General features: G+C 39.0%; 1 protein-coding gene across 1 annotated transcript in view; it reads right to left on the minus strand.

Annotated features, from left to right (window-relative positions):
* Positions 1-14,115, minus strand: part of LOC128652486 (uncharacterized) — an 868,114-nt gene that overhangs the window by 544,419 nt on the left and 309,580 nt on the right. The window lies entirely within an intron of this gene.

Consider the following 14,115-nt stretch of genomic DNA (forward strand, 5'->3'; position numbering starts at 1 on the left):
AGTACCCCCTAGTTACTTATAGAGTAGCAGGTGGGGATTATTGTAGTGTCTCCTTAAATAGTGCCATACATTTGACAATTTGTTTTATTAGAAATACTCCCACTTGGGATCAGAGACTTAATGTCCAAATATTGTATATAATAGGAATTATGGCAAATTAATGTAAGGCCTATTAGAGCGGTCCTAAATGACCAGATTACCGGTTAAGTATAATGCTTACCCAATGACAAATGTCGTTATACTCTATGACAGCTGCTGCATAAGTTTCAGCAAATGAAGAGGATTATAACAAGAGTGATATCGCTGCATTTGGAAATAATATACATAGTAACTTCATTAAGTGTGCCCCAAGGACTAATATCTTTAGCGTTACAGCTGCTAATGCAGCTTATATTACAACTTAGTTACTTTATTGTAACTTTGTTACTTTATTTAGTAACGCCCCATGTTAGGCCATGTAATTGTTACAATAATAGTATGGTCATAAGAGGTTGCATATGAATTACAGCGATTGCTTATGTTAAATAGTCGCCATATTATTAAAACGTGCGCTTTGTCTCACTGAGAATTGTTTCTATAGTGATATAGCAGTGTAAGGTTAGGTGAAATTATTTTCGTATTTCAGCACTGGTGATAGAAAAACATAAGTTTTACAGGTAAATTACAACATTCGCTTATATTTGATGGCCGCCTGCAGTAGTTTGCAAACTAGTCTTGCCACAGCTTAAGCATTCAATGATGTGCGGTCTGTAATTTGCTGCTGACTGTCAGCTGTGTGTAGATATTAAGCACCAAGCAATCTCTTTATAAGTTAACATAACAATAAATATTCCATATAGTCCCCTTTCTGCATTTAGAAAAATCGTAGCAAATGAGATAGTACTATCAATTCAAAGTGACTACATAGGCAGCTTCAGGATTAGAATTAGAGTTATTACTAGGTAGCCAGAACATACAAGACCTCTGGTCTAAGTCTGATGCTACTAGAGTCACGCTCCAAAGTTAAGATCTGACTAATCTAAGTATACGATCAATGTCATCTCAGATATCATGGTAATTTAACAATCCTAATGTTCAACTAGATCATTAAAAATAAGGGGTCCCAACTATCCCTTCTCCTGACATGTTTCGCCGGACACACCAGCTTTTTCGAAGGCAGGGCGCCGCGGAATCAGCGACTTTTTATAATAGAAAACCACGCCTCTTTTAGAACAATAGCGAATCGGATCTTAAGTATTATGCATAATGCAGTTATACTACGGAACTGTGTGTTTCCTATTATATATATTGAAATTATGTCTAGATATACCCTAGAGATTGAATTGGTTCTGAGATATAGCAGGAGTTTATTGTGCATAATGTAATTACACTACGAAACTTAGTATTGCCTGTTATATCTATAGAGATTAGGTTGTCTAGATATATCTTTAGATCTGGATTGATGCTCAGCTGTAGTAGGGGTTTATTATGCAGTTTTACTTTGAAACTTTGTATTTTCTGTAGTTATATTACGGAAATATGTTTTTTTATGTGTTTTATATTATCTATATGAAAGTTTAATTGATTCACAATTATTACAGAAATTTGTTTGGAGCAACTATAATATAGATCTTAGTTCATCATAGTATATAGTGTATACATTATATATTACCTTCAATATCATGTTATTTGTTAACCGGTGATTCTTGGTTAACCTTCCACTTCATACGCTACAAAGCTATTAAACAATAGGAACCGGACTACACATAGACAACCTCGGTCTATCCCAAAGAACAACTGACTGGTTCATACTATAATTTATCCTGGTTCAAACTAATTCCAGTAAAGTATATAATGAAGAACCATATAGTTCTCTAGTTGTTTTTAAAGAGTGCCCATTTTTAACCAAATCTATTAAAGTTTGATGTTTTAATAACTTGTATTTTTTCACACACACCATGCTACACTCATAATAATTATTGTAGGATTAGAGTGCTGAAGGTGTACTCTTTTTTTGCAACTGTCTTTGATTGTATAAGTAAATAAACAGATGTTCTTAAGACAGCCACCATAGAAGAGAGTATTTTGCTCCTTGATCTAAAACTGTCATCTGAGATAGGTCTGCATAATCCCTGTTCCATTGGCTGAGCATGCATAACTTTAGAGCTCTCAAATGGAATTAAGCAAAGGGAACTATGTCCATGGAAGCCACCATCAGACCAATTACCTCCATACATTGGGTCACTGACGGTCGTACAGCAGACTGAAGAGATAGGCAAGAGGAAAGAATCTTGGATCTTCTGATTTCCTTCAGAAATATTTTCATTGATAGGGAATCTATAATTGTTCCTAAGAAGACCACTCTTGTATCCGGAACAAGGGAACTTTTTTCCAAATTCACCTTCCATCTGTGGGAATGAAGAAAAAACAACAAGATCTGTGTGAGAGTTTGCTAGTTGAAAAGATGGCACCTGTACCAGAATATTATCCAGATAAGGTGCCACTGCAATTCCGAGAGACGGAATTACTGCCAACAGAGCTTCTAGAACCTTTATGAAAATTCTGGGAGCTGTGGCGAGGCCAAATGGAAGGGCCACAAATTGAAAGTGTTTGTCCAGATAAGCAAACCTCCGAAATGTGTGATGATCCCTGTGAATGGGAACGTGGAGGTATGCATCCTTCAGGTCTATGGTAATCATGAACTGACCCTCTTGCACTAGAGGAAGAATGGAACGGATAGTCTCCATTTTGAAGGACGGCACTCTGATAAACTTGTTGAGGAACTTTAGATCTAGAATAGGCCTGAAAGTTCCCTCTTTTTTGGGAACCACGAACAGGTTGGAATAGAACCCTAGACCCTGTTTCTGTACTAGGACTATTAATCCCAGGAGGGAAAGATCCTGTACACATTTTAAGAATGCCTCTCTTTATCTGGTCTACAGATAATCTTGAGAGGTGGAATCTGCCACTGGGAGGAAAGGAGTCTTGAATTCTAACTTGTAACCCTGGGATACTATGTCCATGGTCCACGGGTTTGGGACATCTCATATCCATGCTTGAGAAAACTGAGTCTGCCCCCACTTGATCCAATCCCGGATTGGGGGCAAACCCTTCATGCTGACTTAGATTGCTTCCCCTTGTTCCAAGACTGACTGGGTTTCCAAGAAGGCTTGGAGTGTTCCTGCTTGGTAGAGGAGGGGAAAGACTTACCTCTGAAGTTATGAAAGGAACGAAAATTACTCTAACGTCCTTTTGATTTATTCTTCCTATCTTGAGGCAGAAAAGATCCTTTACCACCCATGATATAGGAAATATTTTCTGTCAAACCCATCCCAAACACGGTCTTTACCTTGTAAGGAACGCCAAAAGCTTAGATTTAGAAGAAACATCCACTGACCAAGATTTCAGACCATAGCGCTCTACACGCCAAAATTGCAAAACCAGATATTTTGGCCCCCAACCTAATGACCTGCAAAGAAGGGTCAGTGATAAAGGAATTGGCTAGCTTAAGAGCCTTAATCCTATCCTGTATCTCATCCAAAGGAGTCTATGCTTGGAGGGACTCAGACAAAGTGTCAAACCAATATGCTTCCACACTTGTCCCTGTAGCAATACACATTGCCGGTTGCCACTATAAACCATGATGAATATACATCTTCTTTAATAAAGCCTCCAGCTTCTTGTCCATAGGGTCCTTGAAAGAGCAACTATCCTCAATAGGAATAGTAGTCCTCTTGGCCAGTGTAGAGATCGCCCCTTCCACCTTGGGGACCGTCTGCCACGACTCCTTAATCTTCCTAAAGACTGGAGAGGGAGAAAAAGGAATACCAGGTCTCTCCCATTCCCAGGCAATAATCTCCATAGCCCAGTCTGGCACTGGAAACACCTCCCCAGGGGAGGGTACATCAAAGTAGCTATTTAATTTGCTAGATTTCTTAGGGTTGACAACAACAAGAGTATCGGAGTCGTCCAAGGTAGCCAAAACCTCCTTTAACAAAACACGAAGGTGTTCAAGTTTGAATCTGAAGGAAACCACTTCATCATCAGAAGGGATTATACTATCCGAATCTGATATTTCACCCTCAGAGATTACTGAAGTATCCTCTCTTCCGACTTATGTGAAAGAGCAACTTTGTTAGCCTGTACTGGATCAGAAACCTTACTATGATTATCTAATTTCCCTCTTGCGTCTCCCCTGAAGCATGGGGATGGCAGCTAGCACCTCAGATACCGTTGAGGATACCTGGGCAGCAATTTTTGCATGCAAATATACTCCTCCAGGAGATTGCGAGGAATCGCAGGGCACTGCATGTGACAGATAGAGCTTGGGACGTTTGAGGAGAAAGCTGCGGCATTGCCTGACCAACATCAACTTGAGAGGGTGGTGGCTCAGTAACAAAAAGTCTATCTTTACATTAACGTTCTTTCAATGCACGAAGAACAAAAGGGCAAAGGAGGTTCTACTTGGGTATCTAAACAAAGTCTGCATTCAGCAGAAGGCACCAACTCTTGATCCATGTTTGCATAAAATTGACAGCCAAAAAAAATAAAATATGTATTCTTTATTTCTTTTTTTTTTATTTTCTTTTTTTTTTCTTTTTTTATGTATTCTTTATTTCTAACACTGTCTCTTTAAGGACCTCCGTAATAAAATAACGCTCTGAAAAACTCTCTGATGATAATAGTCTGTCAGCAGAGCTTATGAAATAAAATTAAGTGCCCAGATTTTATTTAAAGTTAAACCTCTTTCGTTACCTCTACACCTCAGCGTACTACTTAGGTGCTTACCTGCCCCCTCTGCAATCCGGACTATCAAGGGGCTCTTTATCTGACTTTAGATCCACACACAGCCATTCTGGAAAACACAGCAGGGAAAATGGTGATGCACTGAAAGCTGCGCCGTATCTCAAAAGCATGCACTTAGCCAGTAATACCACTTTGGCCAAAGGACCCGCCTCCTAAAGTATGTCGGAGGCGGTCCCGGCGGCCATTAATCAAATTATGCATCGCCTGAGTACACAAGGGGAAATAAATTTACCCATCCGTTTGCCCCTTAGATTGTTTCTCTAAGCGAGGCCCCAGAAAACACACCGCAACTGAGCCACCAGTGATTCAACCCAAACCCTGTTCGTACAGAATCACCTCCTCTATTAGACTTGTCCACACAGTGCCTGCTCCCTGCCATTATCCTGATCCTTAATAAAGGAACTAATTCCCTATAAAGAGAAATTAGCTCAATGAGTGCCAGTGTTCTTTATCCCATAAAAAACAGAAAATGGCACTTACCTGCACCTCTTGCTGTCCGGCAGGAGGACAGCTCACCCGGTATGAGTGGAAGCCACTCCTCACAGAGACCTGTGAAAGAGAGAACAGAGTAAACCTACTCTGGCTTTCTATACAAGGGCAGCAATCTGTTAGGAAAACGCAGTGAGGCCCACCTCACAAGTTCCTAACTGCTTGAAAGCTACCACTGCTCTACTGAAGAGACTAACATGAACTGAAGGCAAAGAGAATGACTGGGGATTGTGGGGAGGGGGTGATGCTTAACAGCCTTGTTGTGGTGCTCTTTGCCTCCTCCTGCTGGCCAGAAGTGATATTCCCAACAGTAATTGATGATTCTGTGGACTCACCATATCTTAGGAAAAAAAGAGATAAATCAACCTACAGGTCCTTTATCCTATAATGTAATCACTAAACCAAGGAAATCTCCATTTTCTTTATCGTAATCTTGCACATTTTTTGGCTTAGGAATTTGTGAGGGTTAAAGATGCTGGTAGGATTTTTTAGTTTCAGGGTTATTGACAGCAGAAGCATTTAAGGAATGTGAACACAGACACTGAAAATATTGCCTAAAGTTTTGAGATCGTTATCTACTGAGATCAAGCGCAAGATTATGATCAACCTAAATGTTCTTAAATACTGCACATTCTTTTTTCTAGAAGGACTAAGTGTACTATAGGTCTTACAGTCAATCTACATTAAAGGGACACTAAACACTAAGGACTAGATCACAAGTGGCATGCTATTGTTAGCGCGAGATGCAATAAGCAATATCGCAACCACATTGACTTGTGTGTTAATTGCAAGTTGAAAGTTAAACGGGTGTGCTTGAGCATAAACCAAATTTGGGCTCATCGAGTTAACTCGAGTGAAGACCTTGCGTAAATTGTAAGGGATAAAAAAAAAAATATATATATATATATATATATGTATGTATGTATATGTATATGTGTATGGGTGTATATATGTATAAATATACTTATATACACATATACAATACATCAGAACTTGAAAAAAAAAATTTAATAAATTTTAATATTCACTTAAAATAAAAATGTTCTTATACAGGTATACCCCGCTCATACAGCGAGTGAAACAAGGCTGTTTTAGCCTTCTTTTCAATTGCCAGTGTGTTTAAAGACTTGAAAACTAGTTTGAACAAATATTAGGGGTGCAATAGTGCTATGTTTAGTTTACTACTAGCACAGCACTTAATAAATACTGTACCTGTAAAATAGTGACAATTACTGTAGTACAATTTGCCAGACTAAAGCACTGAGACACAGATTTCACTGTAATGCTGTAAACAGAGTGAACTAAGCATAACAAAATGGTGCCAGACACTTTTCTCACAATCTCAGGATAATTACAGCACTGTTTCAAAATTCTTGGAGGTTGAACTTTAGCTCCACAAAGCGCTGTATTAGCGAAGCGCTGTAAAGTGAGGTATACCTATATATATATATATCTTCACATATAGGTATAGATATATATGTTACAAAAAAATTATCAAATATATATATATACATATAAATATATATATTTATACACATAGTATATATAGAAATATCTATTTATAAATCTATAAAACATTTTCTTCTATGTGAAGAGCATTGGAATGTTAAATATTCTTAACTACCTTCTGCTTTAGTGCAGTTGTTCTAACGTGTTGTCAGGTTAGTATGTAAGTGATAAATATTAGTTTTTTGGGGGTTTTTTTTTAAGCGTGCTCCATTCAAGTCTATGGAGAGAAGGTATTAACGTGGTTGCCTTATGCGTCCTGTAGTCTTGAAGTTAATGCAGATCGGGTTTCACTTGTGCGCTAAGTTTTTACTTTCAACTTCCCGCCTGTGTTAAAAATTTACCTTAAGCACAGTTAGCAAGTGAGTGAAAAAAAATCTGATATTGTGCCACTGGTAATCTGTCCTAATTACATGCTCTAATTAATGGGCCACCATTTTTTAACCTAAATTACACTGCACATGTGCAAACACATCAGTGCTGTAATGCAATAAAAGTAAGATATCAATATAGCAGCATCCATGACTAGAGGAAGGAGGGAAATAGCCTAAATACTGTGCTTATAAAATGTATTTTATGTTAAATGTCCATTTAATTGTAAAGGTAGAGGCTGTGAATCTCAGTAAATGCACTGACGGCTGAAATGCATTAGGTCACTATTGCTGTATTCCACCAAATGAGAAATAGTTGAACTAATTATAAGCCTTTATTAAAACAAAATGTAACAGAACATCAGGAAGATAATTTACATATACCCCATTACACTCTTAAAGTAGCTTTAAAAAGATCAAACACATTTATTATATCTAGCTAATTTTATCAACTGTCCCAGAAGTAATTAAAATTGAATGAAAGTCCATAATAATTTGACTACAGAAGCATAATATTATTTTAATTTTACTGGAACTTCTTCCTTCATTATGCTCAAATTAATAACCGCATTTACCATGAGACAATATTCTAATATAAAAACTATCAAGTTAAGCATATGGACTCTATGTAATTTTCAGTGAAAGTTTCTGTAAAAAAAAAACACACACACAAAATAATAAAAAAAAAGTATCCTAATAACTTATGTAGAATATTATAATTCTAATATGCAGCACCTGAAAACATGCCATGCATCCTTAAAAGCCCCCAGCTCCAAATTTGAATGTCTTTGAATTATGCCTATATTGCAGGCACCTATCCAGCAGTTAAATAAATGTGTGTGTGTGTGTGTATTTATGTATGTGCGTATGTATGTTTGTGTGTATATGCGTGCGTGTATGTAAGTATGTATCTGGGAATGTGTGTATTTATGTGTGTGAATATGTAAGTATGTATGCATATATGTGTGTGTATGTATGTATGTATGTGTGTATATGTAGAGTGTGTATGTGTGTGAGTATGTAAGTATGTATGTGTGGATATCTCTGTGGAGTGTGTATGTATGTATGTGTGTGAGTATGTAAGTATGTATGTCTGTGAGTATGTATGTATGTGTGGGTATGCATTTATGTGTGTGAGTATGTATGCATGCATGTATGTGTGTTTGTATATGTGTGTCAGTATGTGTGTGTGAGTATGTATGTGTATATGCATCTATGTGTGTGTGTGAGTATGTATTTATGTGTGTTTGTATATGTGTGTGAATATGCATGCATATGTGTGAATATGTGTGTGTGTGTGAGTATGTATGTATGTATGTATGTGGGTATATAAGTATAAGTATGTATGTGTGTGACTATGTATGTATGTATGTATGTATGTATGTGCGTGCGTGTGTGAGTATTGTGGTAAGGTCACTGGAAGAACAGTCTCAATGGCTGTAATAACTGTATTTTCAAACAGTTTTATTCAGAGAAAAAAAAAATAGTCTTTTAACATAAAGCCTTCTCCTGTCAGGAGCCTAACTATAAATATGATTTTCCTTACTAATGATAAACTGGTCAGCTAACCTGAACCCAGTTTAGTAATTCACAGAAATGGCAAAAAGAAAATTACAAAACAAATCAAAACAAGTTTGTCTCACCGGTGTGTCTCTTTACAGGCAGTCAGTCATGCTAACTGGTCTCCAGCCTTTCTTTCACTCTGGAAAACAGCCTGCTCCCTGAGACACTTACTATTCCTAGATAGCTGCTTATAAAGGCCTGGGCTAACTTAATAGGGAGCAGCTGTGAAACTGACCCAACAGCTTTAACTCTTTAGTTGCAGGGGAAAATTGCTCTCTCTAAGCGCCTGCTAATGTACACACTCTCTCACCCTATCACATATCCCCCTCCCCAGCGGAACACTGTGGGGTGAAGCGGCCATAGCTGTAAGCACATGCACCCTGGATAGTGCGTCAGCATTACAATGTAACAGGCCAGCCCGGTGTTTCACCACAAAACTAAAAGGCTGAAGAGACAAGAACCATCTTGTGATCCTTGAATTGCGGTCCCTATTGTTGTGCATCCACCTCAACGGGGCAAGGTCCATGATCAGGGTAAAGCGTCTGCCCAGTAAATAATAACTAAGAGTTTCAGTAGCCCACTTGATCGCTAAACATTCCTTTTCTATCGTAGAATAGTGCTGCTCACAGAACTGGATGGTTCTCCTTGTCTATGTATTGTTAGAGTACTGCCCCCAAACCAACCTCAGAGGCATCAGTTTGCTTTAGTAAGATGCAGCCCTTGTTGCAAAGTGAGAAATAAATCGTCGGTAATAACCAACAATTTCTAGGAAAGCTCTAACCTGTTTTTTCCTGAGTGGTCTGGCCCTAGGCCATCTCTGTATCGCTCCAATCTTGTCTACTTGGGGTTTCATAACTCCCCTACCAAAAATATAACCTAAGCCAATGGTATACTTCAATGGATTGCCTGTTAACCCAGCCTTTCGAAGGGTTTCAATTACAGCCTCTAATTTTTGTAGATGAGAATCCCAATCTGGACTGTGTATTGTGACATCACCCAAATATGTAGCAGCATATTGTGCATGAGGTCTGAGTAACTTATCCATCAACCGTTGAAATGTTGCTGGAGCTCCATCCAGGCCAAAAAGCATTACCCTATAGTGAAACAAGCAATTTGGAGAAACAAAGGCTGTTTTCTCCCTAGAGCGCTCAGATAACGGTATCTGCCAACAACCTTTAGTGAGGTCCAAAGTTGACAGAAATCTGGCCTTGGCTAGTCTTTCTACAAGCTCATCTACCCGCGGCATAGGGTAGGCATCAAACTTTGATATCTCATTTAGCTTTCTGAAATCATTGCAGAACCTAATAGAGCCATCAGGTTTGGGTACTAACACTATTGGGCTAGACCAGTTACTGTGAGACCCCTCAATCACCCCAATCTCAAGCATTTTTCTAACTTCTGCCTTTACAGCTTCCCTCCTGGCTTCAGGTATTCTGTATGATTTTTTCTTAAGGGTTATCCCAGGCTCTGTGAATATGTAATGGGTGATTTCACTATTTCTACGTGGCATAGGTGAAAAGACATCCCTATTCCCTCATGAGGCGTGAGACAAAAGGTGTCCCTTGGTCAGTGAGAATCTCTTTCGGAATGCCCACCCGTGAACACACTTGTACTAACTGTTTAGCTATATTCTTAGCAGTAGATTAACGTGGTGGTATGGCTTCAGGATATCGAGTGGCGTAGTCTAGAATAACCAAAATATACTGGTGACCTCTAGCTGATTTCTCCAAGGGACCTACGAGATCCATGCCTATCCTTTCAAAGGGAATATCAACAATTGGGAGAGGTATAAGTGGGGCCCTTAATTTTGGCTTCGGGGATGACAACTGACATTCTGGACAAGAGGCACAATACCGCTTTATTTCCTCATACACCCCAGGCCCAAAAAAAAATCTTCTTAGGACCCTTTGCTGTGTTTTTTCCACCCCAAAGTGTCCCCGCACTAGATGCAAATGAAAAGATAGTACCTTTCAAGTATAAGATGACGGTACTACAAGCTGATCAATTTTCTGACCTTCTTGTGAGGTTCCTCTGTATAGAAGGTCTTTCTTGAGGATGAAATATGGATATGACCTCTTTGTTTGGCCCTCCACTAGTACTCCATTTATTTCTATCACTCTACTCCTTGCATGTAATAATGGATCATTTGCCTGGTCACGCCCAAAGCTAACATTAGAAATATCCAAAATACAGGGGTCACTCTCACTAGTCATTTTTTTTCTTTATCAGTTACAGGTTGTTTGTATTCTTGTAATATCTCTGACTCGGTAGACTGGGTTGTCACACCTTTGCAAGAACAATGTCCCCTTTCATTTACTTTAGATAAAGCTTTATTAAACATATACCGGCGTTCCCTTTTGGTTTTACCTCTTTTTGGATGGGTTACAAACAACTCAGGATGGGTGAAGGGAAACATTTCATGGGGGCTTTTGTCCTCTGAATCAATATTAGTCTTTTCCTGTTTTAAGGACAATTGAGAATGAATTAGGGAATATAACTCAGGAAAATTTCTTCCTATGACCAATGGATATGGCAACCGAGGTACAACCACTGCTGAGATTTTTATTTTTACTCTACCCATAACAAAAACCTCTATGTTAGCAGTGGGATATTGTACAGTGCACAACACCCCCATTGTTTTATGTTTTCTCAGTTGAGAAGGCTCAACCAAGTCTCCAGACACCAAGGTCAGAGCACCGCCAGAGTCCACCAATGCATCAGTGTCTTTATTATTTAAACCGACTGAAACTTTGAAAGTAGGTACACCTTCCACCATACCTGCTAGGCATATCAGTCCACAAAAGTTTGAGGGGTTTTCCCCTAGTCCACACTGCATCGGTTCTGACATATTTGGGCATCTTGCTCAGAGCCCCTTATCACCACACTCAAAACAGGTAATCACGTTTTTTCCTAAACGCTTTTCATTTACAAAGGCATAGATTCACTCTGCATTCCAGGGATAAGTTTCTGTCCCAGACCTGATTTCTGACTCTGCCTTCCTGATACCAGGTCTCTGACTTTTACTAAGTGAATTAGTCTTGAAAGTGTCTGATCCAGCCTTGGTCGGCACAGCAGATGTTTTCTCTAGGTCCTTGGCAGATAAGTATCTTTCCACTTGCGCCACCATGGCATCATATGTAGTAGGGTTTCCTTGCCCAACCCAATTATGGAGGCCATGTGGAAGTTCTCTCAGATATCTGTCAATTACCAGGGATTCAACTATCTGTGCAGGAATTTGCTCCTCTGGTCTGAGCCACTTTCGTGCCAGATGAATCAGATTAAACATCTGTAATCGCAGAGTCTTTCCCTCATTGAAACACCAGTTATAGAAACGTTGGCCTTGAACTGTAGTTGTCAGACCCATTCGGGCTAGGATTTGAGCCTTCAGTTTGGTGTAATCAGCAGCAGCTGCTTCTTCTAAGACATAATAAGCCTTCTGGGCCTCACCAAGGAGAATGGGAGCAATTATTCTTGCCCATTGCTCAGGTAGCCAGGTCTCACAAGTGGCTGTGCATTCAAACACCAACAGATAGGCCTCTACATCGTCCTCTGGCATCATTTTCTGTAGGCAGCTGGTAGCTTGTATTCTGCTTACAGCTCCTGTTTGTGCCGGCAGTTCCTGGGTAGTAATGCGGTCTGCAATATCTTTCAGCATTTTATGGTTTTTTTTTTTTAACCTTACTCAAGGCCCCAATTTGCATAGCCATAAGCCAGTTACACTTCTGCTGAGCTGCTAGAGAGGCTGCAGCCTGTCGGTTTGTTTCTTGCTGTAATGTGGTAGCTTGTAGCAGAACGTTTACAATATCCTCCATGTTTGGCGGGTACTGTCACTTTAAGGTTTCCACTACACAACAGTTAGCACCATTCACAAATCGCACCGCTGTCACCACATTGTGGTACGGTCACTGGAAGAACAGTCTCAATGGCTGTGGTAACTATATTTTCAAACAGTTTTATTTACAGAAAAAAATAGTCTTTTAACATAACAGGTGCACTGTCTCTTTAGGTACAGTAACTTTAGAGCAGCCAGCAAAACAAAGCATACAAATAAAAAGCCTTCTCCTGTCAGGAGCCTAACTATAAATATGATTTTCCTTACTAATGATAAACTGGTCAGCTGACCTAAAGCCAGTTTAGTACTTCACAGAAATGGCAAAAAGTAAATTACAAAACAAACCAAAACAAGTTTGTCTCACCGGTGTGTCTCTTTACAGGCAGTCAGTCATGCTAACTGGTCTCCAGCCTCTCTTTCACTCTGGAAAACAGCCTGCTCCCTGAGACACATACTATTCCTAGATAGCTGCTTATAAAGGCCTGAGCTAACTTAATAGGGAGCAGCTGTGAAACTGACCCAACAGATTTAACTCTTTAGTTGCAGGGGAAAATTGCTCTCTCTAAGCGCCTGCTAATGTACACACCGTCTCTCACCCTATCACAGTATGTATGTATGTGTGTGTGACTATGTATGTTTGTGTGTGTGTGAGTATGTAAGTATGTATGTATGTGTGTGTGTGTGTGTATGTATGTATGTATGTATGTATGTGTGTGTGTGAGTATGTATGTATGTGTGTGTGTGAGTATGTAAGTATATGTGTGTGTGTGTGTGTGTGTATGTATGTATGTGTGTGTGTGTATGTATGTATGTGTGTGTGACTATGTATGTATGTGTGTGTGTGTATGTATGTATGTGTGTGTGTGTATGTATGTATGTGTGTGTATGTAAGTATATATGTATGTGTATGTGTGTGTGACTATGTATGTATGTGTGTGTGTGTGTATGTATGTATGTGTGTGTGTGTGTGAGTATGTAAGTATATATGTATGTGTGTGTGTGTGTGTGTGTGACTATGTATGTATGTGTGTGTGTATGTATGTATGTCTGTGTGACTATGTATGTATGTGTGTGTGTGAGTATGTAAGTATGTATTTATGTATGTGTGTGTGTATGTATGTATGTATGTATTTGTGTGTATATATGTATGTGTGTTTATGTGTGTGTGACTATGTATGTATGTGTGTGTGTGTGTGTATGTATGTGTGTGTGACTATGTATGTATGTGTGTGTATGTATGTATGTATGTATGTGTGTGTGACTATGTGTGTGTGTGTGTGTATTTGTGTGTATATATGTATGTGTGTTTATGTATGTGTGTTTGTATATGTGTGTGAGCATGTGTGTGTGTATGTGTATGTGTGAGTATGTATGTGCTTGTGTGTGTATGTATGATTATGTATGCGTGTGTGTGTATATGTATGTGTGTTTGAATATGTGTGTGTGTGTGTATGTGAGTGAGTGAGTATTTATGTATGCGTGTGTATGGGGTTTATTTTTGGGAGAAGGAAAAGGTGCCTTATGTAATGTCTTCTTTCTTCGTATGCCTATGATTTTTTGGGCCTTATA

Source organism: Bombina bombina, chromosome 3 (genome assembly GCF_027579735.1).
Source record: "Bombina bombina isolate aBomBom1 chromosome 3, aBomBom1.pri, whole genome shotgun sequence".
Taxonomy (NCBI): Eukaryota; Metazoa; Chordata; class Amphibia; order Anura; family Bombinatoridae; genus Bombina; species Bombina bombina.